This window comes from Apium graveolens, chromosome 6 (genome assembly GCF_009905375.1).
Source record: "Apium graveolens cultivar Ventura chromosome 6, ASM990537v1, whole genome shotgun sequence".
NCBI lineage: Eukaryota > Viridiplantae > Streptophyta > Magnoliopsida > Apiales > Apiaceae > Apium > Apium graveolens.
The window spans coordinates 174,664,633-174,682,600 of record NC_133652.1 but is presented as its reverse complement, the minus strand read 5'-3'; positions in this window follow the sequence as shown (position 1 = coordinate 174,682,600).

The window sequence follows — 17,968 nt, the reverse complement described above, 5'->3', positions numbered from 1 at the left end:
TATTTCGACCTGATTTTAGTTTTGAACATACCGAGTCAAATGTTTTGACAAACTAAGTTATATGTTATATGAAATATGTGATAGTGCCTTGTGTGTATGTGTTATGTGAATTGTGAGTCCACATGTCTATTAAACAATATATGATTAAAGATGATCTTTAGCTGTTATTATCGGGATGGTAAACGATAAGGATAAGTGTATAGACTAGACAATTATATATTTTCAGTTAACTGAATGGTATCTTTTATGATAGATACATATAGTGCGAGGCATTTAAAGCCAGACAGAAATTGTAAAAGTAAATCCTGATTACGTATAGTAATGAAACGAGTGGAGTCAGAATAGAGATAAACCTGAAATGATGAATGATAAGAAAGGTCAAGTGGCCTGTCAATGGAATGCATATACATCAGGACTGAGTGAGATGGTAGATAGTTAAAGATCAGAGGGTTTTTAATTGAGGCCAGTATTCCTGAACTTTCTTCTAATATACTGCAAATACTTCGTTCCTATTGTAAGTTCAGAATAGTTAATTTTTTTTTATATTTTGATGCAATTACTCTTATTTATGCAAGTAATTTTTTATCTTTTTCCTTGATTATTGATTGATCTCTTAAGGCAAATACCCATTATTTCGGGTTATTTGCGAACCCTGAGTCGGGATATTTTGAAATCAAAGTGATTTGACATCAAAATACTCTACGGACTGGATGGTTACAATGAGGGCCAGGAATGAGCTAGACCCTTAATTATTAGGCCATAGTGCCTGGGTACCCTATATGTTGGTGGGTCTATGCAGTTGGGTACAGATCCGTGCTATATCCTGACTGATCAATATGTTATAGTGCATATGTTGATTTCTAGTGTCCAGTCTAATTTATTGTTGATCGCCATTAACGAAATTCCTCCTTGGAAAGTTATGGTTACAAAAACAAACAAAGATTGGATTCAAGAAATGAATCAGTGAAACGTTCACTATTCTTTTACAGAGAAATGCGATTTATGATTACAGGCCAATGAGGGCGATGTTTTATTCGCTCAACTGTTTTCAATAAATAGTGATGTTTTGAAATCATTTCAAAATTTGTTTCCAGAAGTTTCTTTGATCTGATACCTGGAAACCAGTTATGATACTTGCTGGGCATTTTTGGCTCACTCGTGCTTTGTGAATTCTTATTTCTTTCAGTATCAAATGAGGACAAAAGTGAATAGCTCTTAATAGACAGCGAAAGTGGAGAGATCCCAACTGAAGGAATTTAGAGGTGTCAGAGTAAATAATAGGAGGAAGTTAGGAAAGAGGTAATAAAATTGTATTTTGTTATTGTAATTTTAGAAGGTTAGATTCTTGTTTCATACCATAACCTGTAAGTGATCCGTAATAATGAGGGGTTATCTGTATATTTGTTTTAGTATACAGGTTTATATTATTTAAAGTTGTTTAGTGACACTAACACCCAATCCTGACCCCGAATTTGGGGATGTTACACGTTGAGTGAAAGTAAGCTAGTTAGCAAAGCTAAGCTAGATAAATTAAATAAGAAATATTGATTAGTGTCTAAGAACTTTGTTCCAGGAGAAACAAGTCACGTGAAAAAGTAAAAGAGAGTCAATGTAGGACATCTATTAATCAAGCAATTGAATGATAGATTGGAGAAAATTAAGGTTAAAACAGGATCTACAAGGAAAAATAATTGGAATGGGAAAGTAGGAATTAATAAACATAACAACTACATACCTAATAAATATACATCTAGTAAAATCTGTGTGAAGTGTGGTAGTGTTAATCATTTGTCTGTTAATTGGAAACTTGTTATGCCTGCTCCCATATCCGCATCTCATTAATTTCCTAATATGCCTAAAATGCCTGTAAATGTTATGCATGCACATAAATTGAATACACAGTTTGCTAATATGTTATTTGCACAAAATCCTTACTATGCTGTATTTAGTATGCCACAAATGCCATTTAGCATGTCTTACTGGAATAACACGTGTGCACAAAATATTCATTTCCATGTTAACCAGCCTGTGCATGATAATTCTGCAATGATGAATGGTTTTAAGGCTTCTACTCAATTGACTAAGGATGAATTTCGAATGCCTAAGTCAAACGAGGACAAGCCTAAGAAACCTAAGAAAAAGGATAACAAAACAGGACTCAATGAAACTTGGGTACAAAAATAAATTTGATTTGATTTTGTTGTGTGCAAGGAAACGGAAAGAATCTTTGGTATTTGGATAGTGGGTGATGTGACGCCCTCCAAACCCGGGTCAGAAGTTTAGGGCCCACAACACATGCACACACCATATTTAAACCTGTTTATGAATATAATAATATATGCAATGACCCTATTTACCATAATCAAGGATCGCAACAGTTTAAAGTATGTTCACAAGCTACAACCTTATTTATTACAAACGTACCAAATCCCAAATTTATTTATCTTACATTTGAAGTCAAACTTTATTACAAACTTTTAGCTCACACTAAACCACACAACTTCCGCTAGCTCATTCCACTTCAACCTGTAAACCTAGCTGGCACACTCGACTGGGGATCCTCGCCATCACCAAATTCCTTTTTAACTGGAAAAGAACATAAACATATTCGTAAGAGTGAGCTAACTAGCTCAGCTAGTCACAATGACAGCACTGAGATTTAATAATGATCAATTAAAATGATATAGGGAATCAAGTTTCCTGATAAACAATGATTAGAATTGGATATTCACTTTTATTTTAAAAACCAAGGTTAGGCTGCTGATCAGTCACGCACTAACCCCGAGCAAGGCTCTCAGCTTTGCTCTATATACTGGATCCAAGGCACACATTGGCCTAATACGACCACGAATCTGGTCTAACCACGAATCTGGTCCATATTTAAAAACAATCCAATTCCATAGTAATAACATGATAAGCGATGTAATTCAATAAACTAAATCATAAATAACATTTATCTTGAAGTATAAGGTGCTTCACAACACCAGAAAGGTATAACAAGGTCAACAAGTAGCTTGGCTTTCAATTCAAGAAAAGAATCAAAGTGTAGAAGACCAAGGGTGCAAATGTTATAAAGAATGGTCTTCTGTTATACGAGGCATAAAGGTTCGTCTGATAAACAGTCTCGCATCAAAGATCCGTATGTTGTAGATATGTATTTGTGGAGTAGTATCGGATAGGTGGGGTTCATATCCAAGAATTCAACAATTAAGGGTTTACAAGAAATCAGGCGCACGGCTCAAGATCAATAAGAATCAGGGTTTAGGGTTAAGTACTTCAAAGTACTTGCAACATAGAATAGGAATTACTGGGAATAATTGCAACATTATGGAAAGAATTCAAAAGTATTCACAAGTACATTACAAGAAAGTTTAGGGACACTTGCCTTATCAATTCGCTTTCACTTCACTAACACTTGTCAATTGGTTCCCACTCACTAACCACTTGATTTCCTTTTCTATGTCTCGCTTCCTCTGTTAAACATCACATATACTCATCAACACTATTTCTCAACTAATTCTATTCGATACAAGCTTCTATCTACCCTTCCTTTCACCCAAATCTGACGTACGGATTAAAAGTTACAGCAGAAACAGTCAAACAATGCACAAACAATCATTTTATACAGCAATCAGGTCACATATAACACATAGCACGCAAGATATTCAATCCAAATAATTTTTCAAAGAAGATTCGGGGTCAAAATGATTTTCCAGGTATCAATACGAATTTTCAAACATTTTCGGAATTAAAATTAGACTCAGAATCACTTTTTAATTAAATAATAGGGTTCGAACACCCAAATTTGACTTTAAAAAAATTTATAATAATTATCGAGCCTTGAAAATAATTTAGAATAATATTTTAAAGCTCGATATTATTGTCATAATTTTTAAATCAATTAAAATTTTAAATAATCAATTAATATTAATTAATAACTAATTAAATTAACTAATCAATTAATATTTAAATTAATTGACTAATTAAATAATTAATTATCAACTAAAATTAATTAATTAAATAATTAAGATTTATTTTATAATTAAAAATATTTTCAGAAAATAAATAATGAATTTTGAAATTTAAAATAATTAAAAACAATTTTCTAAAAATAAAAATACAATATTTGAGAATATTTATAACGGAATACTATTTTTGCAAGTTTTTAAAACTAGAATATAGGATTTGTAAACGAAGAAAACCATCAGGGGTTAAACTGTAATTTGCCTCTTCCGGTCATCTTCTCCGGCTCGCCGCTGGCCGGACTCCATGGCTGCTGCCATGGAGCTTTTCCGGAGGCCTTCAGGACAACCCAGAACCAACTCAAAACAACAGGAAACAAAGCTACGGTTTCCAAGAACCCATATCCGTAATTAATTCAAACAAATAACTCGTCAATCGACTGGAAATTGGGGCCGAAGTTTTTTGGTGCCGCCGCAACCCGGTTTCTGACGAACGTATTCCAGGGATCCTCCGTTCAATCCATTTATACCATTCGATTCCTTATCGTACGATCAATCCACTGATGCAAACAATTTAATCTAATAATCCTTAGTTAAGAAATGCCTAATTTTCAATTAAGAACATTCAAGAACATAAACCCTAGTTTATAATCCGAGAATTAAACTCAAATTTAACCATGTTATTGAACTCAGTTTTTGACATATAATATACTAAAATGACCTGGAAGAAAAGATCTATGTGATTATGCCATCAAATCATATCAAAAATATCAAGAACAAAAATTCCTAATTTAATCCATAAGTAATTTGAATTTAAATAATTAAATCAGAAAAATACCTTGATTTTTGGGCAAAAACAAATGGTTGATTCAGAAAGAGGATTTCGAGATCTTCATTTTGATATATTGCACGCCCGAATCAGAGTTCGATAACACCTTCGAATCGCTATTTAATTATGAAGAACACGAAGAACACTTACTACTTTCTCTGGATAATTATGAAATTTTTACTGGTGAAATAATTATATACACGAAATAAAACTACAGAAAGGGCTATTTATAGAGGAATTTTTTTTGAGAATATTCCTTGAATATGTTTTGGAATATTCCTTGAATATACTTTTGGATAGAATATTCCCTGAATATGCTTTGGAATATTCCTTGAATATACTTTTGCATAGAATATTCCCTAAATATGCTTTGGAATATTCCTTGAATATACTTCTGGATAGAATATTCCCTGAATATGCTTTGTACGAAGATAATGTTATCGAAAAAAAAAGTTATCGTATCAACAATTTTGCGCCGGGCCGCGCACCGGTCAAAACGTAATCCGGATCGAAAAAGTCAAAAACGAAAATAGTCCGGAATTACCAGATTAGGTTAGGAAGGAGTTTTCGGAAGAGTTTCGGGTTGTAAAAACGTAAAAACGGTTGAGGTTGGACGATTCCCGGCTTTATAAAATAATTTTGTAATTATTCAGAAAATAATTAATAAATTCATAAATTAATATAAAATCATATAATACTCCAAAAATTACCGTAAAAATACCTTAATTATCTATATTTTATTCTGGACATAATAAAATTAACATACCTAGACTTTACCACATATGAACATTCAAATAATATCACTAAGCATCAAATAATTCACCTAAAATTTACGTAATAATCACATAATAATCATTTATTGATAAAATTAATTACACGTGTCCCGGATATTACATCCTCCCCCCATAAAAGGATTATGTCCTCAGAATATTCTAAGTAAACAATTGAGGGTACTTTTCTCGCATATCACTTTCTAACTCCCAGGTTGATTCTTCAACCTTTAGGTTTCTCCATAATACTCTTACTAAATTCACAACTTTATTTCTCAATACCTTCTCTCTCTTTTCTAGAATCTCTATTGGATTCTCTACATACGATAAATCTGTCTGAAGTTCTATCGGCTTATACTCAATTACATGCCTAGAGTCTGGATTATACTTCTTAAGCATCGATACGTGAAAAATATTATGAATATGCTCCATGTGCGGGGGTAACGTCAATTTGTATGCTACCTTGCCGACACGTTTCAAAACTTCAAAAGGTCAAACGTATCTAGGACTCAACTTCCCTTTCTTTCCGAATCTCGATAATCCTTTCCACGGTGACACTTTGAGTAACACTAAATTTCCTTCTTTGAATTCCATATCCTTTCTGGATTGGTCTGCATATTTCATTTGACGATCTTGTGCTGCAATTAGCCTTCTCTGAATAACCTCAACAACTTCCTTGGTCTGCTGTACCAACTCGGGTCCAAGTATCTTATGTTCTCCGACTTCGTTCCAATATACTGGTGATCGACATTTGCGTCCGTAAAGAGCTTCATAGGGAGGCATTCCAATACTAGCATGATAACTGTTGTTGTAAGCAAACTCCACTAAGGGCAAATGTTCATCCCATTTTCCTTTGAAATCAATGGCACATACACATAAAATATCCTAGATTGTTTGGATTGTTCTCTCGCTTTGGTCGTCCGTCTGCGGATGATAAGCCGTGCTCATATTTAATTTAGTTCCTAAACATTCTTGAAAACTTCTCCAAAATCTTGAATTGAATCGTGGATCACGATCAGACACGATAGACACTAGTGAAGGGTTTCGAGCACATAAACGAAACGGAAACAATAATTAAAAACGTGAAAAATCAAAACTTTCGAAACCCGCCGTAGGATCCATGCGAAAAACATATATTTAATTCGTAGATCAGATTGTTTACCTTAAGAAGCTTTACCAATTGGTTGACTAATGGAGATCCAAGCTTTTTCAATCACCACGCATCCCGCTCTCGCGATCTACGCTCTATCGGTATCCACACGAACGCTTGAACTCAAGGATTGGATGTGTACTAGCACAAACTCGTTTCTTCTCGCTCTCTCCATCTTCTCTCTTGGTGGCTAGGTTTTAGTAAAAGTCTTTTTGCACATCAAAAAATCAGCCACATAAGAGATATTATATAGAGAGTAGAAAAACAAATTATAACTCTTAACTAATTAGGAGTTATTATTAATTCGAAATTCCTATTTATATTATAATTAAGTCTCACTTAATTATTTAAGAAATAAATTTCATAATTAATATTAGTAAATTTGAATATCATTATTTATCTAATTAATTAAGTCAAACTTAACTAATATTATAAATAATTCAAATTACTTTAATTTAATTTAAATCCAATTTAAATTAAATAATCCTTCAAGCATTTTTTGTGTGAGACCCTATAGGTTATTATTACATTAGCAATGAATTTTAAATCTAATTTAAAATCGTAAATAATGAGCGACATCTAGTAATACATCATTGCTACCCAAGTAATAATAATTGAATCGGTGATCGATTAAACCTTTCGTGAATAATGTATAATGTAATATAATCCCTTTAACCACATATTATAGATTAAACTAGAGGCATGTAATGTGTCATCCTCATCAATGTTTAATCCAGGTTTTCTTGATCAATGAGTAGACTATCATATCAAATCAACATTTGAGCGTGGCCACGCATTTCATAGTCTAGCTCACACAAGAGGCCAATAATATCACTCCTAAAATAGGAGGGTTAAATCCCATCTAGATCATTCATATTTCTCATACGATTTATAATATACCCAATGTCCACTTTTATCATTATCCGGTCAAGGATAACTTTTAATGGAATCAATGTACATTAATTCTCGTATAGAAATATAATGACTTCAGGTCTAAGGACCATTACATCATTATCACTGTGAGAATTACTTATGACACAACAGATATGTAGACCCTCATATTGGATCTGTCCAGCACCATGTACATATACATCTGCCCGTGTTTTTGACTTTAGTATCACTATACCTATGATCAATGAGATGTGATCATCAGTCAACAAAGACACCAGTCTTAATGCATTATTATTGTCCCTTAATAATAATACTCGACTAGGGACCTTTAGGAATATTGATATTATTCTCATAATCTCATTTCTATGTCACGTACTTAGAGATATAGAATTACATATCATATTCCAAGGACATTTATTAATCTAATATTTTTATCGCAGTAAATTAAGAATTAATAAATTATAAAGAGAATAATCGATAGAACTTAAACATTAATAATCCTAATATCTTAAACTAAAACATCATAGTGTTGTCTCTAGGGCACAAACACTAACAATCTCCCACTTGCAGTAGAGCCAATCACCCATGTATCTAATACTCTGGGAACTAGTATGACCATCGTACTTCTGCTGCGACAAAGCCTTAGTCAGTGGGTCTGCAACACTATCATCACTATGCACTTTACATTTATATCTCCTTAATCCTTAATCTCATTAATAAGGCGATATAGCCTAAGGACATGCCTAAACCGTCTCCATGGTTGTTTCAAAAAAAATATCAATATATTCGGCTTCCATAGAATCATCAATGTTCTTGTTGTGAACTATTCAAGCTAACATCAATTATATTTAGACAAAATAAAAAACAGACATAAACTTGTAATCATCCTTGTCAGTCTAAAAATTACGTTCAGAAACTAGTATCAGTGTAACCCTTTACAACCAGTTCCCTATCTTCTCTATACATCAAAAATAAATCTTTAGTCCTCTTTAAGTACTTAAGAATATTCTTGAAAACTATCAAGTGACCCTCACCTGGATTAGACCGGTATCTGATCGTCATGCTCAAAGCATACAAAATATCAGGATAAGTACATATCATTGCATACGTTATAGATCCAATTGCTGACGCGTCTGGAACTTTCTCAAACGATCCTTATCATCTAATGATTTATAGGGAAATTATCTTTTGAGATCACTATCCCATGAGACATTGAAACATATCCTTTCTTTGTCTCCATCATAAAATGATGTAATACTTTATCAATGTATGTACTCCGACTAGGTCGATTAAGCTTTTCAATCTATCTCTATGGATATTGATCCCTAATATATAGGTAGCATCGCCTAAGTCTTTCACCGAGAAACTATTTCTCAACCAAGTCTTAACAGCTTGTAGAGAAGGTATGACATTCCTTATTTGTTATATGTCATCTACATATAATACTAGGAATGTCACATGGCTCCCACTAACCTTCTTGCAAATACATGGTTCATCTTCATTTTAAGTAAAGCCAAACTCTGTGACCGTTTCATCAAAATGAATATTCATTCTCCTTGAGGCTTGCTTCAATCTATAAATAGATAGAAGCAACTTACAAACTATCTTAGCAAACTTTAGATCGACAAAACCCTCAGGTTGTATCATATATACATCATCTTCAAGGCTCCCATATAAGAAAGCAGTTTTGACATCCATTTGCCAAATCTCATAGTCAAAGTACGCAACTATTGCTAACAAAATCCTGATAGACTTGACCATAGTAACCGATGAAAAAGTCTCATCATAGTCTATACCATGAATTTGTTTGAAACCTTTTTGCCACTAGTCGCGTCTTATAGGTCTGTACTTTACCATATATGTCAGTTTTCTTCTTGAAAACCCACTTGCACCCTCTAGGTTTTACCCCTTCGAGTGGATCAACTAAAGTCAATACTTTATTTTGATACATGGATTCCATCTCGGATTTCATGGCCTCTAGCCATCTCTTGGAGTCTGAACTGTTCATAACATCTTGGTAGGTGAGAGGCTTATCATTATCCGTAAGCATCACATCACCATCTTGACTCAAAAAAAAATCATAATTTCCCCCAGGCTCATGGTGAATCCTACTAGATCTACAAATAACATGTGTTTCTTGGAAAGGATTACTTTCAACATTTTTATGTACATCCTGATCTTATTCCAACTCTGGTTTAATGTTATCATGTGGTTCTCGATCTTCATCGAGATGTATTATCCTCCCACTGATTTTCTTAAAAAGTAGTTCTCCCTCAAGAAATACAGCGGCTCGAGTAACAAACACTTTGTTCTCGGAAGGATTATAAAAACTATACCCTAGTCTCACTTGGGTATCCCACAAAATAGCATCTATCTAATTTTGGTCCAAGCTTGTCAGAGGCTAAACATTATACAAATGCTTCACGTCCCCCAAATTTTCATAAATGACATGCTATGACGTTTATCAGTCCATATCTCATACGGGGTATTTTGAACCGCTTTGGTCGGAACTTGGTTAAGTCTATATGCAGCTGTTTCTAGAGCATAACCCTAGAAACTGATTGGAAGATCCGCTTGACTCATCATCGATCGCACCATGTCCAACAAGGTATGATTTCTCCTCTCAGAATCTCTATTCCATAGAGGTATTTCAGAAGGAGTAAGTTGTGATACAATATCACACTCCTTCAAGAAACTCTTGAATTTGAGGCTTTAGTATTCTCCTCCACGATCTGATCGTAAAACTTTTATACTTTTCCCTTGTTTGCTTTTCTACTTCGGCCTTATATTCTTTGAACATTTCAAAAGAATCGGATTTGTTCTTCATAAGAACCACATATCCATATCTACTGAAATCATCAGTAAATGTTATAAAGTAGTATAAGCCACCCCTTTCCATCATACGCATTCAACCATATACATCATTATGTATAAGTCCTAGTCGTTCGGTGGCCCTTTCACCTGATCAGGTAAAAAAAGCTTTAGTCACTTTGCCAATGAGATAAAGTTCGTATCGTCCGTATGATTCAAAATCAAAGTTATCCAAGTATCCATCTCTATGTAACTCAGAAATGTGTTTCTCATTAATATGGCTTAACGACAATGGTAGAGGTAATGTTTAATTTGAGTCATCTTATAACATATAAATTGTTAACTAATTGTGCAACATTACAAGCCTTGTCATTAAAATAGAATAAACAACTATTGTTTATTTAATTAAAATGAAAACTTTTCTTGTCCTGACAAGAAATTGAATTAACGTCTCCGCTAAAGCAGGCACGTAATAACAATTTATCAAGTTCTCAGTCTCGCTTTATGGGCAAAATTAGGTATCGAGTTCCTTCAACTAGACCAACAACTTTTGCTCCAATTCTAACCCTATACCTGAAGCTTGACCATTGCTAGTCTTCTTCTTTAGATCTTCCAAATAAGCTCGACTATTTAACTTCCATTCATCCAGTTATTTCCACAAAAATGACAATCATCTCCTTTAGCAACACCACTATTAGGCTTCAAAAGCCCTTTGGGATTGGACTTTGGTTTGGCACCGAATAAGATCAAATCTTCACCTTGCCTGTCCACTTTCCTTTCCCATTTGCATTCCATGTGTACATAATTAATATGGACGTAATTCATGCATTTATCGTGTTATTTTCAGCAGTTCTAAACATGCTTAACAACTCAGTGAGTGTTCTGTCTATCTCATTCCTTTTGTTCGTAATAAACTAAGAATAGAAGTTGTTCAAAGATTGTTTGATCAAATCAAGCTGAGTCTCTAGACTATTCTTGAAACCCAAAATATCAAGGTACATACACCTATCATCTTTAGAACATGTGGTCCAACCGGATATCATTCTCCCATTAATGCAAAGTATGGTGCCTTATTATTGTCAAATCTTTCTGACGAGCCTATCTTTCAAACATCATTTGAAGGTGCTCAATCATATCATAAGCATCATTATGCTCTTGTTGTTTTTAAAGCTCAGCACTCATAATTACAAGCATGAGACATGAAACATCAGTTGCATAATCAATTTGCTTCTGGTAAGCATTTTGTTTAGCACATGTTTCATTCTCAGCTAGAAGAAATAAGGGAGGGGGTTTGAGTGACATCCTTGAACCTGAGGACAGTCCTCAAGTTCCCGTGTCAATTGAGGAAATTATTTCATGTCAGCTTATCCTTCTCAGGGACTATTACATAGAGAAGTTATTTGTGTCATTTGTCATTTGATATCTACAATATTAAAGTGCATAAAATGACTTAGTCTACAGATGATCATTAAATTATGTTCAAGTGATTATTCATATATATATATATATATTCACAATATATATCTCCCACTATTTTTATCAAATCAATAGCCCTAACTATTAATTCGGAAAAAAATATCTTCTATATCCTTTCTAGTGAGCCAAGATCCATATTTGACCACGCGTTAAGTCAGTTTTGGCTTTTCTCCTAAAATATGATTATTTAGGCAGACAACATTTGTCAATTATATCAACAATATAACTCCTGCATAGCTTGGTGGAACAACATTTATTCATATTTATCTAATAAATTTCGCCAAAACTCTATGCCTCTAAGTTCACAATCCTATTATGGTAACTTAGTTAAGTCAAACCCAATAGTCAAAAAGTATCAATATACTTCAACACAGCTCCCACGATAGATAGGAGTACTTCGCTTTGGTGAACCCACTCCTGGTCGATCTAGGGGTTAACGCATTGGACTCATTGGAAGGCATCTGATCAACTTAATATTAACTTTAGGGTTTTGTTAATTTTAAAACGATCATGATCCCATCATAAAGAGATTCCCAATTTTTCCTTGAATAAAATACTTCAAATCAATATTCGTCAATGGTTTGATTTCCAGGTAGTGAGGGAGTCACAACGGTCTCGCTTAAAACCCACAACCTTACAAGTTCAATGAACTTGCTTTTGACAAAATCGCCCCATGTCAGAAATAAAGAAAATTTGTATTTTATTCCGTGTTTCATAAACATGAGAATCTCATAATCGTTTGTTCATTTTAAAATCTTGAGTAATTACAGATTTTATCTTGTTTAGAAAGCATGGCATGGGTGTCGTATCTAATACATACATCATTAATCTAATTAAGCATGCATCTTTATAAACTACTCTACACATACATTTATCATATGCTCATATATATGTAAAGTGCAATAAATAAACGTGGTTGGTTATGGCTTTATCCTATGTAATCTTCATCAAGCTAATGATAAAGATCTAGGTCAATCTAAGGTGAAAAATAAATACAGGCTAACTATTAAATGTCTTCTTTCTTGTATTGCTTCCTTGGATGGCCTCCATGTGAGATTACCCTTCCTTGATCTTCAAATCTTCATGTCTTCATGTACATTACACGAATGAAAAACAAAAACTAATCTAATGTACTTAGAATAAGAACTCAAGTTACATTCGAGATTTAATAATTAGAAGATCAAACGACATGCAAGCCGTATTTAAAAAACCAAAACCATTATCCTAAGGTCATAAGCCATAACCATCCACCATGCTCAATTAACATATAAGAACATGTTAAAACACATAATATGTTATTAACATATCATACCCATCATGATCTAATCATAAAAACCAAATATAGCAAAAATCAGAAAATTCGAAATTAAATCTGATAACATTAAATCGCAGATTACAGGGTCTAAACAACGTCAAACGCCTTAAAGATCAGTCAATGATAACTTTTGCTATCTGTTTTGTTCAGACGCTCAATTCCATATGAAATAGCATATTCGTTCGCCAAAATCGGACAACAGACCCAGATTTCAGCAAATCCGCTGCATCCGATTTAGAATCGTATCAAATATGATTCTTATAATAAGAACAAACACAAAACATGTATATATCGGTATATATACAGATTATATAATCATCATATGATTATACAACTCTCATGAATTTCATATATTCAAAACATATATATACATACGCACTATATAAACATAACAACATGTAAAACATACAAAATTGCATACATAACAGTCGTGGAATATTGTATACATGTTATCATCATAAAACCAGTTAACACATAAATGAATTAAACACTTTTCGCAAGTAGCTCTGATGCCATTGAAGGGTTTTAAGCACATAAACGCAACGGAAACAGTAATTAAAAACGTGAATAATCAAAACTTTCGAAACCCGTCGCAGGATGCATGCGAAAAACATATATTTAATTCTTAGATCAGATTGTTTACCTTAAGAAGCTTTACCAATCAGTTGAATAATGGAGATCCAAGCTTTTTCAATCACTACGCATCCCGCTCTCGCGATCTACGCTCTATCGGTATCCACACGAACGCTTGAACTCAAGGATTGCGTGTGTACTAGCACAAACTCGTTCCTTCTTGCTCTCTCCATCTTCTCTCTTGGTGGCTAGGGTTTTAGTAAAAGTTTTTTTTCACATCAAAAAATTAGCCACATAAGAGATATTATATAGAGAGTAGAAAAACAAATTATAACTCTTAACTAATTAGGAGTTATTATTAATTCGAAATTCCTATTTGTATTATAATTAAGTCTCACTTAATTATTTAACAAGAAATTTCATAATTAATATTAGTAAATTTGAATATCATTATTTATCTAATTAATTAAGTCAAACTTAACTAATATTATAAATAATTCAAATTACTTTAATTTAATTTAAATCCAATTTAAATTAAATAATCCTTCAAGCATTCTTTGTGTGAGACCCTATAGGTTATTATTACATTGGCAACGAATTTTAAATCTAATTTAAAATCGTAAATAATGAGCGGCATCTAGTAATACATCATTGCTACCCAAGTAATAATAATTGAATCGGTGATCAATTAAACCTTTCGTGAATAATGTACAATGTAATATAATCCCTTTAACCACATATTATACATTAAACTAGAGGCATGTAATGTGTCATCCTCATCAATATTTAATCCAGGTTTTCTTGATCAATGAGTAGACTATCATATCAAATCAACATTTGAGCGTGGCCACGCATTTCATAGTCTAGCTCACACAAGAGGCCAATAATATCACTCCTAAAATAGGAGGGTTAAATCCCATCTAGATCATTCATATTTCTCATACGATTCATAATATACCCAATGTCCACTTTTATCATTATCCGGTCAAGGATAACTTTTAATGGAATCAATGTACATTAATTTTCGTATAGAAATATAATGACTTCAGGGGTAAGGACCATTACATCATTATCACTGTGAGAATTACTTAAGACACAAAAGACTTGTAGAATCTCACATTGGGTCTGTCCAGCACCATATACATATACATCTTCCTGTGTTTTAACTTTAGTATCACTATACCTATGATCAATGAGATGTGATCATCAGTCAACAAACACACCAGTCTTAATGCATTATTATTGTCCCTTAATAATAATACTCGACTAGGGACCTTAAGGAATATTGATACTATTCTCATAATCTCATTTCTAAGTCACGTACTTAGAGATGTAGAATTGCATATCATATTCCAAGGACATTTATTAATCTAACATTTATATCGCAGTAAATTAAGAATTAATAAATTATAAAGAGAATAATCGATAGAACATAAACATTAATAATCCTAATGTCTTAAACTTAAACATCATAGTATTGTCTCTAGGGCACAAACACTAACAACTAGGACTCCATGACGCATTACTATTTCCTTCAAATACATGTGAACCAACTTATCTAGTGAAAATCTTTCATTGATAGGCAAGAAATACGCTGATTTGGTTAGTCTGTCCACTATAACCCAAATAGCATCGTGGTTCGCTTTCATCCTCGATAAGCTAACTATAAAATCCATAGCAATGTGCTCCCACTTCCACTCTAGAATCTCTAGTGGCTATACTAATCCACTCGGTCTCTGGTGCTCCGCCTTAACTCTCTGACACGTGTAACATTTGTTAACCCATTCCGTAATTTCTCTCTTCATGTCTGGCCACCAATAATTTTCTTTTAAATCTCTGTACATCTTGGTACTTCCCGGATGAATGGAATACCTTGAGTTGTGAGCTTCTTGTAGAATTTCATTCTTTAATTTTGCCACTGGTGGTATCCAAATTCTGGATGAAAATCTGAGAATACCCTGATCGTCCTTCCGAGTGCATAACTCTTCTCCAACCAACCGATTGATATCCTGATCCATTATTTCCTCTTGGCACTTTCTTATCTTCTCTAACAATTCTGGTTAAAAAGTCATACTGTACATCTTCACTTCATCAGGTTTGCAAATTCTGACTTCCAAGTCCAACTTCTGAAATTCCTTATATAATTCCTCAGGTATCGTCAATATGTTTAGTCTTTCTTTTCTGCTTAATGCATCTGCCACCACATTCGCTTTTCTTGGATGGTAGTTAATCGTGCAATCATAATCATTGATCAACTCCAACCATCTCCTCTGTCTCATGTTAAGCTCCTTTTACGTGAATATGTACTTCAAGCTCTTATGATCCGTATAAATCTCGCATCTTTCTCCATATAAATAGTGTCTCCAAATCTTTAAGGCGAATACTATCGCTTCTAGTTCCAAGTCATGAGTAGGATACTTCTGCTCATGAGGTTTTAGTTTTCTCGACGCATACGCAATGACTTTATCATCATGCATCAAAACACAACCTAATTTCTTATGAGAAGCATCACTATAGATTACGAAATTCCCTTGATCATCTGGAAGTGATAAAACAGGTGCCGTGATTAGCCTCTTCTTCAATTCTTGAAAACTTTCTTCGGACTTCTCATTCCATATAAACTTCTCATTTTTCCTGGTAAGCTTCGTCAAAGGCGTCGCAATCTTCGAGAAATCTTGAACAAATCGTCGATAATATCCCGCCAGTCCTAAGAAACTTCTCACCTCTGTTGGTGTTTTTGGCCTTTCCCAATTCGTAATAGCTTCGATCTTTGCTGGGTCCACTTTGATCCCTTCATGACTTACCACGTGTCCTAAGAATTGAACTTCTTGTAACCAAAATTCACATTTTGAAAACTTTGCATATAACTTATTCCTTCTCAAAATTTCCAAAGCTATCCTTAGATGCTCCGCGTGATCTTCCGTTGACTTTGAGTAAATCAAAATATCATCAATAAACACGATGACAAACTTGTCCAGATATTCCTTGAAAATTCTGTTCATCAAGTCCATAAATGTTGCGGGGGAATTGGTCAATCCGAAAGACATCACTAAGAATTCATAATGACCGTACCTTGTTCTGAAAGCTGTCTTCGGTATATCTTCAGGTTTGATCTTTAATTGGTGATATCCGGATCTCAAATCAATCTTAGAGAAGTACTTAGCTCCTTTCAGCTGATCAAACAAATCGTCAATTCGAGGTAATGGATACTTGTTCTTGATCATAAGCTTATTAAGTTCCCGATAATCGATGCATAATCTCATACTTCCATCTTTCTTCTTAACAAATAGTATCGGTGCACCCCATGGGGATACACTGGGTCTAATCACTCCTTTCTCCAATAATTCTTATAATTGTTTTGCCAATTCCTTCATTTCCACTGGCGCCATTCTGTATGGGGCTTTGGATACTGGTTCCGTTCCAGGTGCCAAGTCGATTGCAAATTTGATTTTTCTATCTGTAGGAAGTCCTCGTAATTCTTCTGGAAATACGTCTGGAAATTCATTTACCACTGGAATGGCTTCCAGTTTTGTAGGCTCCTGACTTTTATCTATCACATACGCAATGAAGCGCTCGCATCCTTGTCGTAGTAACTTCTTAGCTTGAATTATCGTCAAGAACTTCTTCACTTGTCTCTGGCCTTTAAATGTTACCATTTTCTCGTCTAGCGTCTTCAATATTACTTTCTTACTACGACACTCTATCTGAGCATCGTGCTTAGATAGCCAATCCATTCATAAAATAATGTCAAACTCTCCTAACTTAAAGGGAATCAAGTCAACATCAAACTTATGGCCAGTAATTTCAATCTCACAGCTCCTACACACTTGGTTAACAGATACACGCTCCTGATTTGCTAATTCTACCATCATAATCTCACTTAACAATTCAACTGCATAATTCAACTTATCAATAAAACCTTGAGAAATAAATGATCGAGTTGCTCCCGAATCTACTAGCACTTTAGCACAGAAGGAGTTCATAGTAAGCGTACCTGCCACAACATCCGTATCCACGATAGCATCCTTTACAAACATGTCATAAACTCTAGCTCTAGGAAGTTCATTCACTATTGGAGTAACTCCCATGATACGCAATGTGTTGTTGACTGGAATTGGTGCCTTGCAATCCCTTGCGATATGTCCTGGCTTCCCGCACTTGAAACAAGTAAATCCAATTGCTAGAACCTTG